This window comes from Athene noctua, chromosome 1 (genome assembly GCF_965140245.1).
Source record: "Athene noctua chromosome 1, bAthNoc1.hap1.1, whole genome shotgun sequence".
Lineage (NCBI taxonomy): Eukaryota > Metazoa > Chordata > Aves > Strigiformes > Strigidae > Athene > Athene noctua.
The window spans coordinates 122,755,784-122,782,685 of NC_134037.1; the positions used below are offsets into that span (position 1 = coordinate 122,755,784).

The following is a 26,902-nucleotide window of genomic DNA, read 5'->3' on the forward strand; positions in this document are numbered from 1 at the left end:
GAGGAGGAGGAGGAGGAGGAGGAAGAAGAAGAAGAAGAGGAAGAAGAAGAAGAAGAAGAAGGCGGCGCGGGGAGAGTCGAGCGGCGGCTGCTCCTCCTGAGGGAGGCGGCGGGCCCCGGCCTCAGCCCGCCCTGAGGGTCGCAGGTGCGTCCCGGGCTACCTGCCGCGTCCCGGGCAAGGCGGGCGCACGCCTTCCTCCTCGCCTGAGGGGAGAGCGCGGGGACTTTTCCCGCCCGCCGCTCGCTGAGGGGAATGTGCGGGCGCTCTCCGCACCGCGTCCTCCTCGGGGCTGATGGAAGGGAAAAAGGAAGCCTCCTGGGATCGCTTGTGCGAGTGAAAATTTTCCTCCCTGCCCTCGGCCGGCGGCTGCCGCCCCGCCTTCCCGCTCGGCGCTACCTGAGGGAGCGCAGCCGTTACGGAGCGGCACCCCTGAGGGACCGCGGCGGGGCCGCTGAGGCGATGGCGCTCTCCGGCAGCGGTTTTTTCGCTTGGCGAGGGGAAAGGAGGGACGAGCGGCCCCGTCTCTGAGGTAGTGGCCGCTGCGCGGGCCAGCGGCTCTCCTGAGGGAAGCCGGGGTGGCCGTCGCCCCCGGGGGGCTCGTTGTCCCTACCGTCAAGAAAACCCGCGCGGTTCAGGAGGGAAAGAGCTGGGAGCGGGGCTCAGCCCTCAGCGACGGCTCCCGGCTGATTAGTTCAGGGAATTAGTTCAGAGGCTGCCTCAGGCTTGCCCGATCCCGGCGCTGGAGACCCACGTCGCGCCTGCTCAGCTTCCCAGTGCGTGCTGGGGTTTATCAGCCTCATCCTCTCGGGAGGACACACGCAGCCAGGTGAGACTCCTTGCCACAGGACACTGAGAAGCCCAACAGTTTTGCACTGTAGCCAAAAGCATTCAGAGCAGCTCCCAGAGGACGAGCTATGCATCAAAAGGCCTTGAACCAAAAAAAAAAAAACAAAACCCAAAACCAAAACCCCAAACCACCACCCCTAACTTTGTCTCTGGCTCGGGAAGTCCCCAAGCTGCTGATCTAGAAGTTGGGCGAGTGTGCTGGGAACCGTCACTGCATCACTGTCCCTTTCTTCCTGAGGCGCTGGAGACAGGAACCTGGCCTACATGACGTTCAGTCTGACCCATAACAGCTATTCTTACGTCCCTATCTCCTATTCCACCCTGTTCTAATGCTGTAGATGTGTGAATGTCTATTTTATACGCCAGGGTCAGTGGTATAGAGGAAAATAAGATTTCTGACCTAGTTTTATACCCTTTGTTTTCATTTCCTATGGCCGAAGCATGCTCTTTCTGGGCTGTGGTGAGGTCTGTCCTGTTATGGGGTGTCTAAGGCTGTGAAGCTGGTGGTGTTTGTGCCCCAAACCCTAACCGTGCTCATACTTTTATCACACTCCTGCAGACCACTTCCCATTTTTGAGTTCAAAACTTAGATTACATACCAGCAATTTTGGCATGCCTGTGAGCTGCGCGGTTGCCGAATTCCCCTTCCAGCCTCAGAAGTTCTAACAGTATCGGTTGCTCCTTGGAGTCATTAACTTTCCTTAGGCTGGTAAACCTTCATTGTGTTTTATCCACAAAGCAGCTGCAGTTTGGTGATACAAGAACCAGTGCCTCCTTTTTTTTTTTTTTATTTTTTCAGTGTGTGTTGGTTAGCTTCCGCAGCCTATTTAAATGTTACTCATTCACAAGTGCCACGCATCTGCTCCTCTGGGCCTTTAAATACCCTGCTGCTTGCTGGTATGCTCTGTACCTTTAGGGCAGGTCTGGAGTTGGCCTTTCTGCAGAAGGTTACTCCACCTGTTTGACTCCAGTGCTTAGGAAATCCAGAGTTCTGGTTCCCACAGTGCTTGTGACTCAGCAGTGTAGCTGCCCTTCAACAGAATTACTTGTCCAGCAACTTAAAATGCTTTGCCAGCACTAATGAATTAAGCCTCCCAATGTCTTGAGACACAAAGTATTACTGATAGGTAAACCGAGGCAGAGTGCGAGTCCTGTGCAGAAGCGCACTGCAAGCCCTCTCCCTCGCAGCTCTGAAGGAAATTTTGACCCCGTGGAAATCAGGAGTGAAATCCCCTTAACTTATTAAGGCCAGAATTTCACCCTTGAAGTCCAATCTCCTGCTTTTCTGCACTGAGCTCTCAAGGCCCGGTCTTTAGCCCCTGCTCAGCAGCACTGAAAACCGATTGAGCAGGGTGCATTACGCAGCCTGAGGATCTTTTTAAGGTGCCCTTTTCTTACACATACAGCAATGTGCAAATTGCTGCATGTGCGCAGGGGGCCTGAAGTGTCATTGATTTGAGTAGCCTGAGCCCGGTGCATGTAAAACTGCTGCTGCAATGCTCTGCTTGCATATGTCTGTGTCTTGGGAGGTGCAGAGCCGACGTGTCTTCCTTTGAGGCCGGTGAAGAACTTTTCAATGTCTGGCACTCAGCTTTATACATTGCGTAAAGTTACTTCCTGCTAATCTTCCTATTCTGGCATAATTAGATTACATCCACATTAGAAGCTGGTATAAACATCTAGTGTGCCAAGGTCCAGTGCTACAGACAGTACCTCGCTTTGGGCCTGAATCAATTCCCTAATATAGAATCAGATCCCGCTTCACTGAAGCCACTGGGCGAATGCCCAGGACTTCAGCAGGGTGAGGATCGCAGCCTTTAGAGGGAGCGCCTGGCTTACGGGGGTCAGGTGTCATGAAGTCAATTCTTTGTGTTAGGAAGGTTGTAATTTCCGTTTAAAGCTCAGTGAGTCATTGAATCATGGCTGTGAACAATCCCACAGGATTTCCTTAGATTTGTGATACCTGAAGGTAAGCTTGGAATGGCGCCCCTGGAAAAATTCTTCGCTCAGGGACCTGATCCATCTCGTTTTCAAGTCAGTGACTAAACTTTTGTTTACCGCTGTAATGCAGATCAAGATGCTTGCATAATTGTGGGGGCCTGATCCTGCATCAGCCTTTAATAAACCAGTAGAAAGGGCTACCAGAAACGAATCTCTTGAAATGTGGAATCTGTAGTGGTAAAGAATTCATAAAGCTTGATGACCTCGTTTCACAGCAGACAAAGAGGCTGGAGGAGCCCTTTGTTTCTCTAGGTTTTTATAAAAGTAGATTTGCTTCTCAAAATTAGCCACCCTCTAAAATTGCTGCAGTTTTAGATACAAGTCTGGATGGACAAGCTGCGTGAAAGAGTGAAAATTTCATCCACTTGGATAATCCTTTATCTTAGGAGTTAAGCTTCCCTATTGCAAGGAGAAGAATGTATCACTACAGTCAATCACGGATGAGTGAGCTTTTAGATAAGGCCTTTCCCATAATACACCCATAACACTTTATTTTCCTCTTGCCGTACTGGAACCAACCTCCCCACTTGGGCGAGTGTCGCGGAGGCAGAGATAGGGACTGTGCCGTGCTGCTTGGCTGACACACATTTCAGAGCAACACATTCCAGCAGATGAACCCATTTGCACAGTTGAGTGATCTAAACTTAGAAAGCTAATTTCTCTAATTACAAAGTGAGACTGAACTCCTGTAAAGCTTTTCATCACCTGTGTGGAATGGGAATTGCACTTCCAACAATCATTTAGTGTTTAGAAACTAATTAGAAAGCGTTTTGTGGGGAGGCCACATCCCGAGTTAGACTATTTCACAAATGGATCAGGAGAGAAAACTACCTCTGATGAGAAAGTTGAGCAAGTGGTGGAGGTTAGGAGAAAGAGTACAGTTTACCTGAGACTACTTTCGTAAAAGCATCGGTTCTTTAGTCAGGCAATTTCTTCAAGCTGTATCTCTAGGCAAGGTTTGCAAATGTAACAAAAGATTTGGGAGAAGAAGACGCTGTAGGGACTAGTGACTCAAATCCAGTTTGCTGCTACAAGCACTTACTTTCCTTTTTCCCTGGAGCACGTGGCTTAAGAGAGCTAAAATTTCAAACACCCAGTGTGTATATTGTATATGCGTGTTTTGTGACTTTGTGATTCCCACCTTAGTTTTTCTGTACCTTATCTCCCTGGAATTAAAAGAAGGCACTAGACATAATTCAGAGGGTGCTCTCAGAACAATAGAAAATAAAGACTGTGGGGTACTGAGCAACGACTGTAATGAGAACCAGTAAAGTCCCCAAAAGGGTTAAAAGTTGTAGAGCCAAAAAATACATTTATTGTAGAGCTTTTGAGTTTTATCCAGCTGTAATTAACTGAATCCGTAACATTATTGCTTTCTGTCACAGCTTAAAATTGAGACCTTACTCCATTCTGGAGAATAGTACTGTTTCTCCTTCAGTTTCCTTTATTTATATGCATATGAAACCCGCTTTCTTGTTGTTTCTCTGTTAACCCTTCAAGGATTGGATGCCTCCACGTTAACCTGTGAACCCCATTGCTTTGTCTTTCAGTTATCCTCCCCAGTGGTGGGATTCCCCTACACCAGTGGTTTGATCTCAAATCGCCGCTTTCTAAAAACGGAGGGGAGCTGAGACTGCAGTTTTAGATCTGAGTAGGGATACATCTTATCGAGCTAGAGTAGCTTCCAGTAGGTGCAAAGACTATGACACTGAGCAGCGCTGGCACGTCTGTCACAGACAAGATGACACTTTCATTTGATAAGCAGTAACCTCAGCTATTCTTGTCAATCGTAGAAAAGGCTGCACTGAAACCGAGGCTGAGCCCTGGCTCCAATAAACAATGGATGCTTTTAAGACGGCTCAAAGTTCCTAGTAGGGTTTTCCTCCCAGCTTTCTGCAAGGGTGCTTCTTTTAGCCAATTTTATTAAGTGCTCAGATCAAGTTTCATTTTCTTGTTATGAAAACGTCAAAATGTCTGAAGTTTTCTTTTCGTGTAGGTTGTTTTCTCTTCATTGTTAAATGCATATGATAGTATGTGTTCACTAAGTTCTCGATCACAGATTATCCTAAGGGTGCAAGACTGAAGTATACAGGGGTGTCATTTAGCTAAGGAAATGACTAAAGAGGAGAGAGCTGTGATTAGCAAATTTAAATTTGGCTGTACTACATGACTTCTTGCCCTTGACTGCCATTATTCCATGGTTGATCTAATATTCTGGGCCTTGAGTTTACTTAGTCCTGCATGGGGGATATAAAGGGAGTTGCTTCATCTGGCATGAAGAAACATTTAGAGAAGTTAGGATTACTGAAATCCTGATTCAGCGCCAAATATAGATGTACCTAAATCAAGGAACAAAAAACTTTTAAGTTAGGGATATGCTTAAGGAATTTGCTGGGATGGTCAGTGAGTTGAGTCTCAGAGTTGGGTGGATGGGAGTGACCATCTCCTGGGGAAATGTTTCTCCAGGGAGTGAGGGGTCTGTACACTAGCCCAATGGCCTGTGTTTATCTAGTCCCTTGGCACTGCCTGCTCCCTGGCAGAAGGAACCTTTTTGTATCAACTAAATATTTTTAGATAAAATAAGCCCCAGAGGGTGGCTAGCATCCTTGCTAGTACAGATAAAGAGAAGGTCCTACGCAAAGGGACTAAAAATGGCTTTCTCTGTGTCCATCCTATACGCAGGAATTACAAAAACCCCTAGACCATTCTGCATGTTACAACAGTGCCACTGGCATGCAGATGTTACCTGGATGTGCACAGAGGGCTTTTCTGTCACTGGTTGATCGATCAAGAGATGTGACAGGACAGCATGTTAGAGCCAGCAGCGTTTGGAAGAGTCTGAGTCTGCTCTGATTTGGGAGTTTTGCTGTGGAAACACTGCGTTTTGAACAAGGTCTGTATCAGCTTCAGCAGTTAATCTCTTGAGCCTCCCCCCGTCCCACTCTGGAGTTAGCTGTGATCCAAGTGCCTTCAACTACTAGCAGGGTAGCAGAAACAAGAGTGGATGAGAAGGAATGGAGTAAGAATAGGCTAGGAGCATCATGGAGAGACGGCAAATAAAAGGCCTTATTCTTGGGAGTGTGAGCAAGATACAGTGCCCTGTCACCCTGCTTCTCTAATTTTTCTGGTTTTCTTTGCTCTTTCCACAGTACCTGGATGTTTTATGTCCCTGACTCCCTGTCAGCTGTTCTGTCTCACAAGGTTTTCAAACACATGGGAGATGATTTTCCCTTCAAGTGCTCCTGATGTCAGCCCTGAGTCACAGACCACTCCAGGTGTGATGAAGGACATCCCCAATCTGTGGCACTGGGGCAGCAAGACATGCTTGGTGAAGACCTGAAAGAAAAAGAGCCTGGCTTTAGAACTGGACCCTTAGAACCAATTAATTTCTTTGAAGGTAATGGCATTACCCAGTGTGCATCAACTTCATGTCTGAAAAGGGCCACAGACTCTCGCAGGTCTCCAATCTGTGTGTTGCCCTGAATTGTTGGGGGGTTTTTTTATATATGTAACGATGATTTTTATTTACTGTGGCAGAGTGAAACGAATGAGGATCTGCCACAAGATGAATAGAAGCAATTCCACACCTGTCCCTTTAAATGCCCATTTGTGGTTGGCTGCCTCTTATTGTCCTCCCTCCTCTGGGGCTGCAGGAGAGTGTGTGTGTGTGTGTGTGTGTGTAGAAGGATTTCCCAGCCTAGTGGGTGATCTCTCATCTTGATGCTCCAAGCAGTGGCTTCTCTCCCCTCCTTTCTTTCCAATATTTATTGGAAGCACGTGCTAAGGAATCTGTGAGCCTGAGATGCTAATGAGTGTGTGGCACAGAGCAGAGCAGGGCACCAGATGCAAAGGGATGGGCGCGTTTCCTAATGAGGGAGTCCCGAGACCCATCTGTTGAGTCTCGTGGGCCCTCAATGAAGTTAGCTGCGCAAGGTTGCCAGAGGAGGTTTTTTTTCTCTAATGCTTTTAGTTCTCAACAAGTGCAATCCTGTATAGAGCAGCATGTCATGGGGTTAGGCTTTGTTGTTACTAGCAGATAATGTGACTTTGAAAAGAATGCCCCCACCCCAGCTGAAAGGAGGATAACCCTCCTCTACCCCCTTCCTTCCCATCCTCCTTGCTCAGATCAATAACAGGTCCCTAGGCACAAAGCCTGCATTCTTTTATTCTCAAATTAGAGCAGCTGCAGCAGCAACACCACAGATCATTGGAAACCTATTAGCTTTTGAAAGACTTAATCCAGTTTCAAAATACCTAGTGTTTCTCAATCCTTCACGCACTCACTCCTGTAAGAGCCAATATTCTTAGGCTGCATTGAGAGTGGACCGGGCTTATTATTATAATAACCTGCATCTCTCTCGGTGTCCCAAAGGGGCAACAAAGAAGGCAAAATGTCAGTTTCCCAGCTTCATGTGGCCTAAGAACATCGGATTTACTCTGCCATATCACACCCCATCACTGATCTACGCCGCCTACCATCCCGCCCTCAACAGTGACCTATATCTTGTGATTCACTCTCCAATTTCATAGTTTTTAAGGCCAGAAGGGACTATTATGATAATCTATTTGACCTCCTGCTCAACACAGACATCAGAATTTCATCCTAGGTGGGATAAAAGCTGAGAGCAGCTGGATTCTTTGCTGCTGCTCTGCTGGGCAGCCGTGGAAATGCGTGGGGTTTTGGGGCGCACTTTTTGCTATAAAGGGAATTTGTTCTTTTTAAGCACATTAAACACAGAGCCTTGCAAATGGGAGCCTTGTGCATACTCAGCAAATGCTTTGCTTTGGAGTTAGGGGAACTGGTTTTAGGTAGAAAGGGTTGGCTCACCGTCTTGGTTTCTTGTTTTGTATCTAATCACCCCTTCACTGTGGATCTCCCTGCAGCAACCCTGTGAGCTAACTGCTCCCACTTTAAAGGTGGGGATCTGAACTTCAGCAATTGCTATGCCCTTCAGAGACATTTAGGCCACAAATGCCTTGTGAAGACCATAGTGGTGAGGAAACAAATTTTTCTTGAACGGGGTCCTTAATCTCATGCACCGAGTCACACTGGAAATCTCTACAAGATCAGGGACCTTGTTTTCTCATTTTGCTTGAGTCCCAGCCTAGTGTGTTTGCTGAGACATCTTCCTCTGCTCAGTCTTTTCCTGTACCATGCCAGTCCTAAACCTTTCCTGGTGCTGCCAGCTGTTATTGGTAATGACAGTACAGATGTTGTGCCAGTAGTAGCTGGGGTAGGACCACCAACGGGCTTTCTGAAGGCCACCGAACAGCAACAGCTTTTGATTTCTACTGACCTGGACCAGATTCAGTGTGGTGACCTAGAGCTAAGGGGCTCAGTATCTCATTACTAATCCCTTGAGCTAGCCAATTCCTTCCACCAAGTCAATGTTTTCTAAAGTGTTAAAAGACTTTTCCTGCCTGCCTGCCCATTAAATCCTGCTCTTCTGTCTATGTCCTTGGATCAGCCTAATCACTGAAGTGGATCAGTTTCCAGTCTTAGGGATGCAAGCTGTGGTCCTGACAATGCAGAAGATGGCAGGCAGGGCAGCTGAAGCACTGCCTTGCAGGCAGCGGGACCGACACCGCTCGCTTGTAGGGGTCTGCTTCGGGGTATCCCTCATGTGCTGCTTTTGTAACGTGTCGCCAGCTGGAACACGTGGTGTTTCCTGCTTTTAGCTTATTTATCTGAGGTTTACAATTTATATATGTTTCTAGAGACTTTAGTAAAAAGAAGCCAGATGTTTCCCTGGATCATCCACTGGTGCTACACTTTGGGTCCTTCAGGTACTAAATCTCTTCTGTGATCTTTTAATCTTTTCACTTTTCTGAGACAGAGAACCTGGCTGCACAGAATGAACCACACAGAGTACCATCAGCGTGTTCTAATGTATGCTTGTCATTAAAGCCTTATATTTTAAAGATAGAGAAATGTGTTTCAAACGAGTGTGTACAGAAAACGCTATGTTTTACATTAGCATTTGCGATAGCCTCATCCACGTACACTTAGCAGGAGACAGCTTCCATTCTCTTAGTTTTAGGTTGGATACAGAGCAGCTTAGAAGTCTGGATCTTCTATATATGTGTCTCCTCTTCCAGCAAAGCTTCTTCATAATTCATATAGGCTTACGGGGGTGGGGAGATACATTGCTCCACGTATTTTCTTTTTTCATTCATATCTGCATGAAAAAGGGAACCTATTCTTAGACATTTCTGTTAACTTATCCTTGATAACTCTTTTCTTAATATTTATTCTGGTAAAGTGGGCATAGCTGTGTTTTTAGGAGAAATGTTTTTCTTCTTGCAAAGTAGAAACACCGTTTCCCCCACTACTTATGCAGCTCTACATGTGGTGGTGTCTGTGTGTGCACATGAACTCGAATACAGATTTCCGTCATCAATATTTCTTAAACCAAAAATTATTCATAGAGAGCATGTCTGCCTTTGACTGCATGTAGTACACCAGGCTGCAGATGAAAAGAGCATAAATCTCCAAGCTCCTGCACTGGCTCTTATAGAAGGAGTTGTGTATTTCTTGACTAGCCACATTTGTCCGGATCCATTGTCCAGTGGATCAGGATACTCTAATTCTGGACTATCTCATAAAGACTATTCCACAATAGTTAGTCTCCAGAATTACAGGAGGTTGCTCCTTTCCAATACTGGTGATGTCAGTTAATGCTCTGTTACCATTTGAAACTAAGTTCTTAATGTGGAGCTTGACATGGAGACCCGTGTCTAGTAGACACAGAAGCAAAATCTTAACAGTGTCCTTCCTCTCGCTAGCACTTTGTTTATCTGAAATGTTTCCCAAGTTAACTCCTGTGGCCTAACCCCATAGAAGAGAAGATCTAATCTCTAATTGTCCTCTGGGACTATTTCTGCAAGATCCTTGAAGAATATATCCTGTTTCCCAGTCAAAGAGTCATTCCAAGGATGTGTTCTGTCTTCTCATTTGAAGATTGTTTACCTGTTATTTATGAACTGTGTTTTGTCTGTGGACTATTCCTAGTGTGGTAGCATTGTGGTGCTTCTTGGGGAAGGAGGAAGGATTAAAATGGCTCAGACTTCACATTCAACATCACATCTTGTATGCAGACGGATTTACAGTCATATTACAAATGCACCAAAGCCCAGCCAGCCCTTGGAGGCAGCGGGAATTCTGCCATCAGTGGAAAGACAGATTGAGTCTGTATCAGAGAAATAGAGAATTCATAACTACCTGTTCTGATGATGTTTTAGATCAGCATGACATATGTTGTTGGGTGTCAGATGTGGAACAAAATATTGGCCATTTCAGGATGGTGCTAAAATAAAAGCAATTCAAGGATCAAATTATGCATGAGTGTAAATATACAAACTCAGCTGTAGCAAACAGAATGCTCTCATTTATGCTAGATAAGATTACAGTTTGGCAATTTTATTAAGAGTATGAAGAGGTCACTTACTGTTTCAAAGGGGTTTTTCCTGAAAGGAAGGCAACCAGTGCTGAAGAGCTGAAAGCAGTGAGCTGTGCTCATTTGGATTAAAAATAGGTATTTTGGGCCAGTGGAGCTTCAAAATAAGCAAATTCTCAAACCAAACAGTTTTCCTTTTGGTAGCTGAAAAGGAAACCGCACATCCAGGAGGAATGTAGATCAAAGCAAGCTCTGCAAATGATGCAGAAACACATAAAATAACAAACAAGGCTGGTGGGAAGAGGGGAGCTTTTGTAAGTAGATAGGTCTGTTCATATTACACTGAAACCAAAGGCAAGATCGCTAAAGAAGATACTTGAAAGGGGCATATAAGGCTATAGATTTTTCTCCTCAGAGGATTTTTTCCAGCCTGTTTTTGCATGTCCATTGTATTTGCAAAGTAACATATAAGGGACATACTCAGCACCAGATCTCACTGATACCAGCTTTTGCCTTTCACCACTCTATCTTATCTTTTACTTTCCTTCTCTCACTAGCTTCTGTGAGCCTCCCTCTGTCTAAATCTGTGGCAAAACATGTTTGTTTTACTGCATGCCCATAATGCTGTTAAAGCACATCATCAAGTCATCCTCCATACCTAAACTTTCAATGCTGAGGTAGTTTAACTTTCATACTTTCAGAACAGAAGAATTCTGAATGTATACAGGTATTAGCTGGTTAAATTGGAATGCATTTGGTTAGTGTGTTATATATGAGAGTACAAATCTACCTCAGAACTGTTTTAATAAACAATATAAAAAGCAAGTTATTGCTAAATATTTTTAAGCTCATTGTTTTTCTTGTGGTTGAGTAAATATGTTGCTGCAATAATCAATGCTTGTAAAAATTGAATTGATAGGGATTTGGCAGTTGCACTGAAGTCACTCTTTAGCTTAATGACTTGTCTGGTCCTTTCTTGAATGCATCTTCATGAAGTAAATGGGCACATAATTCCTGAACTCCTCAAGGTTTTGATTCACAGAATTCTCAATACAAGAGGAAGGACCTTGCAGAAAGGAGGAAGGTCCTTTGTCTAACAGCCATGAAGAGACTGGGATTTTTGGGATAACTGTGTTCCCTCCTGTGGGTCCTGCAGACCTCTCCCTGTTTCTTTTGTCCTGCTAGCTCCTTCCATGTACCTCTCCAGCTGAAGAAGCTGCATGTGTGGCACCTACCTCACCTCTGGAAGGAAACAACTCTTTTCTTGTGCAGAAAGTAATTTATCTCATCTAGGCCAACAAGTGAGAAGGCATCACTTCTTTAGGGGCCACATTTCTTTACGTAGAACTGAATGTGCCTCTTACCTCTCAGGCCCTATCTATTAATCCTTCAGTCACTAAGCTTTTGAAAACACTGGTCCATACTGCCTAGGGCTGGAGCAGAACAGGTTCCCCAGGGTACTATAGATGTGAGGACAGGACAGAAACTGGATTGACACTGTCCTGGTAGTTGGAAAGGTTCTGTTTCTTTCTTCTTCTTTTTTTTTTTTTTTTTTTTTTTTTCTGTTTTTTTAAATGTAGAGCAGCCCCTTTTCTCTCTGCTTTCCAGAGCAGGCTGCCATCAGGAAGGGCAGGCCCCACTGCACCCATCCTGTACAGGTCATCGGATATACGTCGCACCTTCCCATCTTCCCCTTGGCTGTGCACAAAAAGATGTTGGCTCATTGTGTGAAGGGCAGGTTACTGTAGAAATGCTACCCTTCTGAAGCCTGCCTCTGGGATAGCTAAGGGGTAGGTGGAAAACAATGCTTTCACACTGTACCAGTAGAGGCTTTTTTGCGCCAGACGAAGATTTCCTCTAGCAATTCTTTATTTCTCTAGGACTCTGGAATTGTTTGCTAGTTCTTTGAAGTTTTTTTTAACTTGGCCACTTTTAGCCTGAATGGAGACTAGTGAAAGTTTGAGCTCTATATCCAGGGAAGCTCATCTCTGTGTGAGCAGTGGACCAGTCAATAGGCTCCACATATCAGATTGTTAAACAAAGAGGCAGCCTGAGGCAAAAGGGATGTTTGTACTGTGGCCGGAGTAGGCTTTCTTAAAAATAATAGCCAAGGGTAAACACTATCAATTCACAAGTTAGATACTTGTAAAAAAAAAATGTCAGCCCATTTGCTAACCCACTAAGGAGGGAAATAAGACTTGACAGTTCACTATGCTGTGATTCTAAGCGTGATGTTTCCCTTCCAAAGACTGCTTATGGTGCGCTGGAGGCAGAGTGAGTGCACTGCAGCCATTGATGGCAAGTGACTAGGAAGATTTGTGGCTGTACACAAGTTTGTGCATGGCTTGATTTTAAGTTATTTCAACCCATCCACACCAAGTGACAAAATGGAAAGCTGTCAGACCTGAGCTGGCAAAATAGAGCTGGCATTCTCAAAAGAGTATGTCCATACAGCGACTTCTGTTTTTCTACTCAAATGTGGTCTTTATTTTTGTGAATTCAGGTTGCAAAAAAAGTGAGGGGTTTGCTAAAAGAGAATTATCCCCGAGCCCAAGCTAGCTTTGCTAAGGGAAATTTGCTACTGGAGGATTTCTGCAAAATTTATTCCCAAGGTGATGCCTTCCAAGTACAGAAGAAATTTACCTTTTTGACCTCCTTTGTTCTTGGTAGATAGATGGCCAGCAGATCTGAAATTCAGTTAGCACCCTGCATCCAGTGGCTAATTGGGTGAGCTTGGTTGCCATAGGAGAAGATGCTCGGCTTGCAGAGTTTTGGGAGGAAGTTCACTGATTCCAGAAAGGTTGAAGAGACCATGATGAAAAGTATGGAGTAGACCAGTCCTAAAACAGTCTGGACAACTTCTGAATAACTTCATACAGAGTATTTCAAAGTTACTAGAAAATCTCCCATTTTGTACCATCCCACTGTGTTTAGCTGGTCTCAGATATATGGAAAGTCATATTGGAATTGGATTTTTTTTAAGAACAACAAATCCCTGGGTGAAGGCCTTGTACAGAGATGAAGAGTGAAAGGCTGATTCCTGTGAGACAGCTTCCTGTATGATTATGATAGTTGTGCTTAGCACTGATAACTGGTATCAGAGATCAATTATATTAATCAAGAGACAATCCCTAGTCTATAAAACAGAGTTTAAGTAGTTGGGACAGAAAAGTGAATTAAAGTGCATAAGAAAGCCTGCTTAGGAATAAGCACTTAGCCCAGACCTTACCCAAAAACAACCCAGGCAGGAAATGAAATATATACTTTAACATGAAACTGAAGACGTCAATTGTCTGAGATTCTTTTGCTGAAATACCTTGCTGTGTGCCCCATGGATTGACTGCAGTCTTTCATTCTGATGTTGATAAACATAGCCTGAAAACTGATCTAAAAGGACCTGTGGGATTTTTATTTTACACATTTTTCATCACGACAGAGCTCTCTAAAACATGATTAAATATTTGATAACTTTGACCACAATTAGAACTGATTAGTCTATAATTCAAGGTTTTTCAAAAATAAATAAACAATCACCCACAAACTTCCAGAAGCTCAAAAGCCTGTAAAGAAGATCCTTAAACATTAGAAACAGCTGGCTTTGCACAATTGTTAATATAGCTATTGCTTTTATTACAGTGTGGTTCCTTCACCCTATCTGTTATGCTTACATACGTTAGCACAAGAATTGCATTCTCACTCAATATTGTCATTGACTTTTTGTCAGCAAAAAGGTATAATCAGAATAATTTTCATATAAGCAGCACTTTCACAATGAAAGTCCAGCATTCAAGAGATTTCTAACAACTCTGAGCTTGAAAGGATGTTTTAAAAAAGGAAAACTCTATTAATATCACTATATTATAGAGAAGTCAGTTACATAAGAAGGAAAGCAATAGAGGAGCACAAACTCTCATACCAGATAAGATATCCAGTGCAATAACATTTGTGGGTGCTGGTCAGTACCAGACATAAAGAAATTAGAAAGCAATTAATTATTTGCCTAAAGGAAAAAAATATTCTGAGCCTTTAGCTAGTAGTTTGGGTGGTTCAGAATCATAGGGCTTTATAACCATGTAGTTGTATCTTGTCATAAATAACACTAATTCATTCTGAAAGGCCACATTTTTGGCTTCCCAGTTGTTCTTTTGGCAGAGTTCCATGGATTAATTATTCATACTGAGCCTTTTCTTGAATCACTTTTAAATATTTTCATTCTACTTCATTGGCAGAACCTTTGTCTTTTGTTATGAGAGAGGCTGAAGAGGATATGGCTCCCTTTCTGTATGTTTAATCTGTTATGTAACTCTCAATTCATTTTTATTTCACCATGACAATCTTAGTGGTTTCAGCTTATTTTTTTTCCAGGTGTTTCTTTAAGCTTCTAGGCACTTCACTTGCCAGTCTCTGGACTACTCTTGTTTCTGCTCTCTTCTCTCCTTCCCATGGATTCAATATTTCAGACAAGAAACTTATGTAGCAACACTATTGTAACAGGAAAATAATAGAATTTATACTAAATGTCCATCTGTTATAAACAACTGTCTAGACAAGATTTAACAACACTTATATCATCCAAGGCTCTTAATTTTTAGGCTTTAGACTTATCAACGGAGAAGTGTAATGAATTCTGTTGCTAAGAAAACAATGGCTTGGCTGAGCCAGGTAGGCATGCTCTACTGCTACTACTTAATAATTACAGCTGAGTGAAAATAAAAGTATTATTTACATTACAGGAGAGCTGCAGCACTGAGCATGACTTTTCAGCCTGAGCATGATCTTTCATATTGCTGCTGGAGGTAAATTGGTAGTGACTCATAGCATGGTGGTACTGAAAATCTGTTGGTTCAGGGTCTGTGGTCTTCTAAAGGATTATCATGTTACAATTTTAATGTTTCCTGCACATTTGGGTGTCTTTAATTCTAGAGTACGTGTTTCAGGAAGGCTCGCACTCTCCGTATTTCAGAGTGTCTTGCTGCTGACACTGAGCATTAGGCAGTGTGAATGGCTCATTTAAAGTGATCTTGGTCTGTGGTGAAAAGAACAGGAACAAGTCCAGTACACACAGAACAACTGGCTTTTGTTTACTGAGTCAAAGCTGTAAAACCATAAAGGGAGCAAAAGCTGAAATCAAGGGAAATAGAAATAATGGAGTGGGAAGGGAAAAGGAGAATCAAGATTTGAGGGTTCTTCTGTATGAGATCTGGGTTCCAGCAATGGGGAAAATGCATGAGTCATTTTTCCAAAACTTTGTTTGATGCAAGAACCCCTTTATTTAAGTTTGGGTTTGAGGTTCTTGGAGGAGAAGAGATTATTTATCAGCAAGAATTCACCAACACCTTCTCTCCCTCTCAACTTTCAGCCTGATTCATCAAAGCCAAAATGTTGCCTTACGTGATGATAAATATACTCATAGACTGCTGGCTGAAGTTAGGGTCCTCCCTCGTAACATGCAGAAAAAGCTTTCGTAGATTTTATTCTTAAAAAAAAACCCTGCTTTCAGTGTTCCTGGTGGAGACTTCCAGCTCACTGAAAGCTACTGCTTCTTTGAAAAATCTTTGGGCGTTTAGATCATTTTCAGATAGTCTTAGGCAATGCTATTGCTTTGGGGCATCTGGCTTGTAATCAGTCAGTCCTTTCAGAGCCTAACTCTTCTGTCATGACACCAACCCAGAGCATGCCTAGTGTGGTCCTGGGGAGCCATGTGCCTTATATGTCCATTGCAACTTGCAGGAGGTCAAGTAGGGGGAAGCCAAAGGATTTGTGCAATTGGTGGAGCCAAGCAGAAGGTCAGGGATGGCATTTTGTGGCCATGGGAAAGAGACAGCTCTTTCTCCTGGGTTGGGATGAGTCTCCATCAGTGCCGAGTCTCAAAGGATCATGGGGCTTCCATGGCTGGCACCCAGTGTTCTTAATTTTGTGGTGAATAAGAGCCCTGAAAGCACATAATTTAATCCGCCTGAAGATAATTGTTGAAATAAATCATTCTCTTGTTTAAAGAATAAATCTTCAGCAAGTTTCAAGAGAGCCTACAGCACTGCTGATTTTAATCATTACTCTACATCGGGAAGTGTCTATACTGCTTAGTGTTTCCAAACCAATGGTGCTGCTATTAAAAAGTCAGGCCTGGATTTAGAAGCTGTCAGAAATCAAACAAAACTTTCTTGGGGATTCCTGAATTCATAGCTGAAAGAAGAGAGGCCTGGTGAGCAGAGACCTCATGGTCCTCTCCAGGTTTAACCAACCAGGAAGCCGCACTGCTCTTTGGTGCCTTGGTTTCCACCTCTGAACACTGGGTTCTGGGGCCAGTGATCTGCAGCCCGTTGCCATTCTGGAAGGGAGAGATGCTTCAGGAGCAACGGGTATTTTTGTTTCTTGGTGTTGAGGGGCTGTTGCTGGAATATGGGTTGCGTATGACAGGAAATGTGCTGTGGTGTGTCAGACTGTACCACAGAGAGTGATTTCAGTCAATGGTGGGTGATTTTCATCAGACTGCCCTGTGGTCATCCAGTGGACTCCCCAGGGCTCTGCTGGAGGGTTTCTTGTTCAATAGCATGTCCTGCTTTGGTTGAAATTTTTCAGGGTTTGGCTGCTTCACAAGGGATTTTTTTGGGGTGTGAAAAGGATCGGTTTGGGTGAGATGCATTCTAGCGAAGTAGAAATTACACTGGTAAACTGAGGTCTGGAGAACCTTCCCTAAACCTCCCTGTCCTTCATTTGGGAGCTGCACTGTGGCAGAGAAGGTTTGCTACTGAGGTAGGATGTGAGCTGTAATGACTAATGTGTTCTGTGAGCAGCCATGGGTCACATAGGGTTTGGATAGACTAGAGCTTCTTTTGAAGCTCCATTGTTCAATTAGCACTTGGCAATTCCATTGCTCCTATGACAGCACTCCTGATACCCTGGCTGGTTAGTTAAAAGACATTCTGCTGATTCATAATCCTTATGTTAAATTCAATAGCAGAAGTATTGGCCCCTTTTTACAGAAACTGTGAGTCCATCCAAGATGGATTGCAGACAGGTTCCTTCTACTAACACATTTTCTTCCTGGCCACTGGTTGAAGACTAGAGAAAGTTGGTGATCTTGATATTCTCCCATGTTTTTGTTCATTTCTCTCTTTCTTAGAGAGCACTTGGGGATCTTGTTTCTGGAGCTTTCTGGGAGGAATGGACACTGATCTGGTCTTTTCCACTGGAAACAATCCCATTTCTCACCATCCTTCTAACTGGGAAGTACTTACTGCACTACTGAAGCTGTTCATAGTGTTAAAAAATAAATTCATACAGTTTTTGGCACAGCACCATTTGAGTAATTCTAAGTGGTTGGGAACTAATTCACTGTGCCATTTAAGATACTTTGAAGAAGAAGAGATCTAGCTACATTTTATTTTGGTTGTATTTTGAAATGAAATGTGTGGAGTTATTGGAACCAGATATATTAACTTTGTGCTAGGCTGATGTACACCAGTTAAAAATTTGTCCCCTGGCATATGGAATCGAAAGCTGATGGTCTTCCCAGACACAGATGCCGCCCAGCTCCCTTGATTCTAGGTATCCTAGCCCCCTGGAATGTTACTATGCCTAATAGATAGTAAAACACTGGGTTCTAGTTCTATTTCCATCAAGTCATCCATTTAAAAAGTCTTAGAATTTGCTTTTGTCTGATGCACAATATTTGTGACATGTTATTAAAAAGGACTTTACTGTGGAGTAAATCAGGAGTAACGAGGTTTTAAACCACTGTTAAATATCACAGAATACTAGGATGGTTTGTGTTGGAAGGAACCTTTACAGATCATCAAGTTCCAACCCCCCTACAGTGAGCAGGGACATCTTCACCTACACCAGGTTGCTCGGAGCCCCATCCAACCTGGACTTGAATATTTCCAGGGATGGGGCATCTATCACCTCTCTGGGTGACCTGTACCAGTGTTTTACCACCCTCATTGTAAAAAAATTTTTCCTTATATCTAGTCTAAATCTACCCTCTTTCAGTTTCTATGCAAGTGTGGGATATGTTTAGCTCCAAAAGTGGCATGGGTGTAAACAGTATGTCATGAACAATTCGATCGTGTCAGAGTTACAATAATATACATAAATCATAGGAGTATCGTATGTCATAAGCACAAGATTTCATAGACAATCATTCTTACAAATTTTCATTTGCAGAAAATCTTGGGAACTGTTGTCTTTGTTCAAAGTTTTTAAAAAAAGTAATCTACTTACAATATTTGTAAATCAGCCTTGAAAGAATAAATTGTGAAAGAAACAGCATCAATACAGAAGTGTGACATTTCCAGCTATCTTTAGAGGGAGGTCTGCTCTACAATATATTTCAGGTGACAAAACACAAATATGATTCAGAGTGCCAAAGGGAAAGAAAGAATAGACCCTCTGCTACTGGGAATAAAAGAAGACTATAGTAATGTGATTATGGTAATGGTCAACAAGTCATAGTCTTGTGCTTTTGTTCACTGTAATTAACTTCTTGGAATGGCACAGTCGCTTTCTCTGTGCTCATCAGATGGTCCTGCTTTTGTGTCCGCAGTCTGTTATTTCTCCTGCAGGGACTGCAAGCCTCCAAGTGCATTACTAAATGAATTCATTGCTGGAACAAAGATTCAGTAGTAGAATAGAGATTGATATCTTTTGTTGTCAGACATTCAATACCATATAGCAATCCAATTACTTAAGCTGTTTCTATCAGTCTTATTACGGCTCACTATTGAGGCATGCTTTAAAGCTGGATAATTCTGTCTTGCAAGAATGTAGTGGAACAGATTAGAGCCTTAATGAGGAGGCTTTCTGTGGGCTAGGGCACTTCCATTGTATATGTTGGGATTGAGGAATCATACCTAGGCAAAGGCCCGGACTCATTGTTGCAAAGACCGATCAAAGGGAAGCCTGAGATCTGTACAATGGCTTGAAAAAATTTTATGGGTTATAAAAAAATAAAATAAAAACTGTCAAGGTTTCTGTCTGTCACTGCCTATCTGATCAGATTCTGTGGTACGCTAGGAAAAGGAAATGGCTTATTGGAATTCAGATTGTGGAATTAATATCTCATTTTGTGTTTGAACTTTCCCTCTGCTGTGCTATAGGTCAAATTCTGTGCTTTGCTGTAGCATTTTAGGAATGCTGGCAGCATAAGTTCAACCCAAGACTTACTCTGCATACAACTACCCAGGATAGATGTTTGGAGAGGAGAGTTTAGTGCACAAATGCACATCAGGAAAGAAGGCTTTGATAATTGCATGTAGAGGAGGAAAGATTAGACTAGCAAGTCAGCCTTCCCAGGTTTGCATCCTTGCTTGTGATCTCTGTAGCACAAAGCAGGTGTAGACTGAGTCCAAGCACAGCAGAAGGCTGGCATCAGTAAGACCTCAGAACTGAGGCTCAAGTGTAGAAGTGGAAAATTGTTATTTTTCTGTGAGGAAAAAAAATCAATGACATAAATATAAAACAAATCTATTCAGTCTGCAGATATTTTGGGGGGAGTTCGTATATGTAAAACACACCTAAGTTTCTTGTGGCAAACACAAGCAGTAGAGTCTTGGGAGATGCCAGATTAATTTTGTATGTCCTTCTTGAATGTATGATTTCTGACGGACTTTTAAAACATGATAAAAGTCTCCAGCTCTCTCTCTTCAACACCTCAGCAGAAACATCTGTGCTTTAAGTCAAAACAGTGTGAACAGAAGTACTTAAGAACAGCTCAGGTTGAAGTAAATTGGAAACACAAATTAGAGTGCTTTTGCACAGAATGCATACAGTTTAGTGTCATTTGTGAAAATAAGTATATCTAAACTTGTCTGAAATTCCTCCTTCTAGATCACTATCCTTAAATATCTGAGACATAGTTTATTTTTTGTTATGATGAATGTGCCAAAGCAAAGACTCACTTGGCGTGAGTGGCAAAGGTATGTAATTTCTGCAGGGCAACACTGATTTCCAACAATTTGAGGATATAGCCTGTTTTTCCTAGATGGAAAGAAACATGTATGATTTTTAATTTCATTACAATAAGCCTGATTTTCCATTTCTTATGGTTTTTTTACACTATCAACAGCTAAATATTTCCTCATTAGGGACAAAGTTGCAAAGGATTCCAATACACACATACTATCTGACTGCAATATTTTCAAAGCATTATTTAAAAGGACAGCAATTATAAAGACATTTTCCAAAGGAAATTGTATTAAAATTAGGATAAGGATGTGGAGGTGTGAACTTAAGTCTGCGGAACACCTGAAAATTTATCTATGCATGTAGATTTGTTTTCAGAAAGTGTTTGTGTTCCTGTATGTGGACAACAAACACTGCTTTTCTCAGCAGTAAAGGTATGTCCCAGTTCTGGGAAGAAGCTATACTTTATTTCATAGGCTCGATTGCCTGACATGGATTGAAGTTAATGTTTCATGAGGCAAAGAACAGCACCTGTTTATTCCAGGAACAGTTACTGCTAAGATATTTGTTTTGGGTCAGAGTTAAGGTGATTTTGTGCTGAATTATCAGTTTCTTTCTTATTCAGGAGTGGAAGGGGCAGTTAAAGATTTAGGGTGGCCTGACCTTTCTTCTGTTCATTGTTGACTTGGAATGAGTGATGTCTACAGTAACTGCTTTCTTGTAATTTATTTACTCTATTTAGGAATGAGGGGATCTTCCAAGCTTTTTATGTGCATTTTCATTTATTTTGTCTAAATACACTGAAACCTCCGGACAGATACTCAGCTGGTGTAAATCAGCTTAGTTCCATTGACGTCAGTGGAGCGGCACTAGCAACAGATTTGACCCACTTCTTTAATCTGATCCCTTGTCCATCCCATTTATTTCAGATTGCGTCAGAGTGAGCAGAACCTTACCTCATTCACCATGAACTTGATACAGGTACAACCTTGCAAGTTTTGGCAGAGGACTCTCATCACTGAGAAACAAGTAAAAAGCAAGAGCAGCATCCAGTCCTCTGCCATGCAGAAATTACTTGGAGCCAAGGTGTCTGACAGGCTCAGCTTCACTTAATATGAGACTGTGTGGCATATGAAATTCCAACTTGCTCAATGAATTATGCAAATTATTCAGTAAAGATAGTTTCCTACAAAATATTATCCTAATACAGCATTTTGTGTGGCCTAAATATCTATTAATTAATTAATAATATTCATTCAGTGTTCAGGATGCTCTGTGCTACTACAGCAAGCTGTGAGTCTTCAACAACCTCAGCATCCCAGCTGTCAAGGCTGTGCTGGTACCCACCTTAGAAATTTCCAAGGGAATTCAGATTCACGTTTGCAGTCACACCTTGGCTCTGACACCTCTAACTTGCTCCTTCAGTTTTTCCTGGTTTTAACTGTGGTTTTCCCTTGGGTCTCTTCCCTGCCATCGTTGTCTCATATCATTATTGGATGTTTCGACTGAGCATTATCTTCATATCACACCCCACTCTCCCAGTGGATCTCTGATCTCTTACACTGCTTGAGTGAGCACATTTGAAGGTTCAGGGTTGTTTTTTGGTTGGTTTTTTTTTTTTTTGTTGGTTGGTTGGTTGGTTTTGGTTTGGGGTTTTTTTGTTTGTTTTTTGTTGTTGTTGTTGTTGTTGGGGGAGAATGGAGGTGCCAATACACAGCTGAAGAACTCATTTTTTCCCCTTAATCTGAACTGATGATTGAACTGGCTCTTGGCTCTTCTGCTTATTTTCAAACAATAATCTTATTCAAAGTAGCTTCCAGGGACACTTTCCCAGGAGTGTAAAATATCATGTTTGGACTCTCTGAGTTTTGTGTACTCATAGAATTTGCTTGTCCCTGAAAGTTGACATCAAAGTCTTAATTTGTTTCCGTCCCATAACCTTGCAGTGAATGTACACTCTTAAGAAGACCCAGGAGCATGATTTTTACCACTGCAGATACTTTCTCTGTTACACAATATCTATCTCTAGTTTATCTACCTCAATGCTTAGTTTACATTTTCTTAGTAGAGTTTTGAGGTTTTGTTGGCTGTTTTTAACACTTACGGCTCATATTGACAAAGTAGCACAAATATTACTTTTTCTGGGATCAAACTGTCTTGCACATTTGTGTCCAACTTGAATGAAGCAATCCATTTTCTCAGCAGTCGGTTGATCCTCTGCAGCATTATCTAATGCCCTACAACCTTTTCTTGAGCTAGTCATGCAGTGGCCATTGACTTTGTACTGGACTTTCTCCAGTACCTCCCTTCAAGAGTTTGCAAATGCCAAAATGATGTGAGCCTTTGCAGTTCTGGTATCTTTTTCCAAATACCAGATATGGCCTTGGCTTCTCTTATTCACATACTGTGTCTTTTTTTTGCAGACTCTGACATTTTTGCCACAGGTCTCTCTTTCTGTATGTTGCCTCTCATATCTGTCAGAACTGTCCCTGCACACTAAGATTCAGTTTGGGTAGAGTGACTTCCTTTTCTTGGCAAGTTCTAGTTGGGTTATTCCTAAATCTTTTAACAATATTTCTCTCTTTTTTTTCGCCCGGCTCTATAATATCAGCTTGACTCTCATACCAGCTTGTGTTTTCAGCTATCAATTAGTAACAGAATATTTCCATCTTTTTTTTCTGTACAGTTTCAGCATAGAACTCTTGCACATTTAACAGTCTGCCTTCTCTGCCTGAGTTAACTAAACCATATAAATCATCTATGGCTTCAGAATCAACCAGCACCTGAAAGGAGACCATGTTCTTGTTGGCTAGGAAGGCAAGTTACTGCTTAAACTTCCTTTGTCTACTCTGTCTTTCTGAAGGACTTTGGTGGGATTTAAGTTCTCCTTTCTTCCACACAGAATATTATCTTTCTTCACTTTATCCCTATTATTATGCAGTTCTCAGAAAGTGCTCCAGATAAAGGGAGGTAGTAGTCTGACTAACCAAGAGCCTCCTTCACTCTTAATACCAACATCATTTAATGCTGGAGCCTGATTTGACAGATGTCAGACCCTATTGAAGATACAGTTTCCATGAGCCTTAAATGTGCCATTTAGGCATTTAAATGCAGTATGCATACTCCATATGTTGTATGGCCACTGGGCTCCTTTTTGCTGTTTTCCTTTGAAATCAGGGTAGGTGACCCCTGCCTAAACCTGATGGACACAGAGTAGTATCTCAAACATTTTCTTCTGCCCCTCTATATCATTACTCTTTTCATTGCAGAAGAAACAGAAATCCCCCTTCATCTCCCTTATTCTCTGTCCAACAAGCCTTTCTTTTCCCTGAATCCATCAGTAAAGTCTCTGCTGTGTCCAGAGAGAAGCCAAGCTGAAGGGCAGGTTTGCTCTTAGTCTCATTGCTAGTGTAGAAGCAGAAATCTGTTTTAACAAGAACAACTAAATGCACTGGGAAACTTCAACGAGTGCACAGAAAGCAAGATGAAAAATCACAGTTGTGAAGGTCAGGTTCAAGGTGTTCTGTTCCTACAGAAGGCTGTACAATAGTTTGTGGAGTATATGCTTAGGAGCTTTGCTATATGAGGACCTTATTACATTTGAGTAACCTAAATAAACCAAGCTAGCACAAAAATCAATTAATTTTTACAATATGCTTCAGAGAAAAGCAAGCAGGCAGCTTTTCTCTTACTTTTAAGAAAAAAAAAAATAAAAGAGACAAAACCAAAGCAAGTAACTTGGCTCTTGGGAGCAAGTAGCAAAACAGACCCAAAATTCTGAAGATTTTTGTTCTGGGCTTTGTCTACTCCACTGACATTTTACTTTTTAATGTTTTTCATAGGATGTTGTGCTTATTTTATTCATTTTTGTGATTACTTTCATAAACAGAAAGCAGTAAAATCACAGTGTCCAAAGTTGGGACAATATTGAGTTCAAGAGGTACAGCAGAAATTTAGTGGAGATGCAGCTGTATCTGCATCTCGTCAAAAGTTACTCCTTCATTTACCAAGGAAACATGACTAAATTAATGTATTTTAGATGAGAAGGAAACTCAAGACTATCTAATATGACCATATGTATTTTGCATGCCGTGGAATTCCACCCGGTTATCTCTGCAAAACTATTTCCTGCTGGATAGTGGGCCAGATCACACCTCTTCTCACTTTAACTACTTCAGTTTCAAAGCAATAGCATTCTCCAAAGATGTAGTCTGACTTGACTGTTGTAGGTTTACTGTGTAAAGACCTAATGATTCCGAAGTCCATGAAACCCGAAATGAGTGATATATGTATGTACTCTTTTTGTAATCCCACAATCTGAGAGATTGCTCAAGATAGGAATGAAAGGAGGCAAAGGAAAATCAATGTTTAACTTGGAAATATGTGTCAGTTAACAAGCCACGAGGAAGTGAGTACCTTTAACACCGAAGATAGTTGAAGTAGGAATTAAATTTATACCTTTTTTTTCATTTTTGGGGGGAGTATTTAAAAAACAAGTGAGCCCATACAAAAAAATCCTCCTCAAAAGTCCCTTTGAACTTTGTTACTGTTGCATTTCCTAAATTCAGGAATATTCTCTAAATGTATTTGAACACATTTATTTTATAGAAGGCTGCCAATCCAACTCTGACAACACTTAAACATTAGTGAAATCCATCCTTCTTATGGACAACATGTGACTGTGTGCATAAACACCTCTTCTGAATAAGGATGCTTTCCTGAACTGGAGATATAGCTTGTGTGCTGCAACTATTTTAAGGGAGTTCTGTTTTCTGGTGTCTTCTGCTTTTCTTCTTTTTTTCCCTTCAAAAGCACATCTGCTTTAACATCCTGTTGAATTTAAAAGTATATTCCTTTATATTCTCACAAGCTCTTAGTTTTCGAGACCTGGAATTTCTTATACAAAGAAATCTGCTGGAATTCTGTAAGAGCTCGGTCTACAATAAATAGGGTATCTATTTCAACCCCTTGTTCTGTACCTCAGGTCTTTGTCATACTGAAAAAGTGTAAACATCTTAATCCCTCCGAGGGAGGAGTCTCTCAGGTATTTCCTTATTGATCAGTACTGTAAAGCGGTGATCTCTAAGAGGCTCATCGACCTCTTTTGTCTAGAGTAGCTGAAAGGACTTTATGTATTGAATTTTCTCAGTAGTGCTATAAAATAACACATCTTGGCATGTGAAGCCAGCCTGTTAATATATGGATTTTCTGCCTTGAGTGATTTTCTAAAATCAATAACTCATTAAAAAGAAAAAGCTGAATTCTCACAATTCCCCGTGCAAATAACAGACTGACTTCAGCAACAGTGCGCAACTGAGTTATAGCACTGGGTTTGGAGGATGGTGTGTTGTTTGTTCAGATGTCCCGATTGCAGTTTTGTTTTTGCTTGGTCCTTCTTGAAAAACACTATTTTAACAAATTCTAAAGAGTAATGCTCTGTCGGCAGAATGGTTAGACAGTTACTAAATATAAGGTCTGCTGGTGAATCCTTAAAAAATATGACTGCATCCCCAGCAACATGCCTCGCTTTCATCAAAGAATGCAAGCATAAACCTTTTTCAAAATCCCAATCTCTAGAAATCCTTTTTGAGTACTGTAATTCCTCAAAAGAAGTGTCAGATAACTTGGAAGGGGAGGAAGCTTTCCATCCCAAGTGTGTAAAACACCGCAGTCTTTAATTTATTGACTGAACTGACTGAATTTTAAGAGACTCCCCAACTTGGCATCCGTATTCTGTTTATCTCAAATGCAATGAATCTGTCCTTCTTCCCTGTGTGTGAGTACTTAACAGCTGTTAACCTAGAGGACAGCCTTGCTGGATCCATAAGTATTGTACTTCAAGGTACATTTAGATTAAAGCTTTTTTTTTCTTCTGCTCAGTTCTCAAGTTGCTGCACTATCTGCTCTGTTTGACTTTATTAGCGGATTGGAAACCATGTCAGATGTTTTTCAGAACATTAGTTCTTTTTTCCAGGGTGATTTTTCTTGCACCCAGATGTACTAATTTAACTTTTTTTTTTTTTTTTTTTTTTTTTTTCAGGTGCAGTGACAGGATTTAGAATGCTCCCCGGGATGCTGAAGTCATCCACTTTCACAAAACTTTTCCATATGATGCATGTCAGCAGTACAGCTTCAAGGAGTGTCTTCTCATTTTGCTTTCCACTTAGCATGGGTTTAACAGGTGTCTCAGAACGCCTCTGAATATGACAGTATTAGTGTGTGTGAAGTGGGAATAAAAAGAGAAGGCGGGGAGCAGGGGAAGGAAGGTATTGTGGAAGATGAACTGGTTCCAAAGGACACCCTCGAGCAAAGGGTGGTGAAAGTTTAAAATTAGGGAGATTTAACTTCAGTGTGAGAAACAGCAAACCTTGCATGTCAGTAGGGACTCATATGGTTTAATAAATTACTGGAAGGTTAAGAGAATGGGACTTGCCCTCTCTAGAAGAGTCACTGAAAGGTCTGAGGGAATCCTGAGCCCAGTAATAAATTTCTCGATCTCAAATGAAAAATGCAGCCAGTAGTATGACCAAGCATTCTTGAATGACCATGCACTGGATTCCTATCCTTTGAGGCCAGTGGAAGAACTGACAGAGCAGAAATAGTCCAACTGAGGGATTAAAATCAGAAACTATCCTGATTGTTTTGTGAAAAAGAATATAAGGAGCAGTTCCAGGAGCAGCAGAAGCTCAGTTTCCTTTGGAACCACACCCTCTGTCTCCCACACACCTTAGAGACCTTCATGAGACCCCCAGATC

At 42.0% G+C, this 26,902-nt stretch overlaps 1 long non-coding RNA gene across 1 annotated transcript; it reads left to right on the forward strand.

The window, feature by feature from the left end:
- Positions 1 to 14: 14 nt before the first annotated feature.
- LOC141970446 (uncharacterized) lies at positions 15 to 26,902 on the forward strand. The gene is made up of 3 exons (XR_012635188.1): positions 15 to 144; positions 5,997 to 6,244; positions 26,188 to 26,902. It is a non-coding gene; the product is annotated as an uncharacterized LOC141970446 (long non-coding RNA).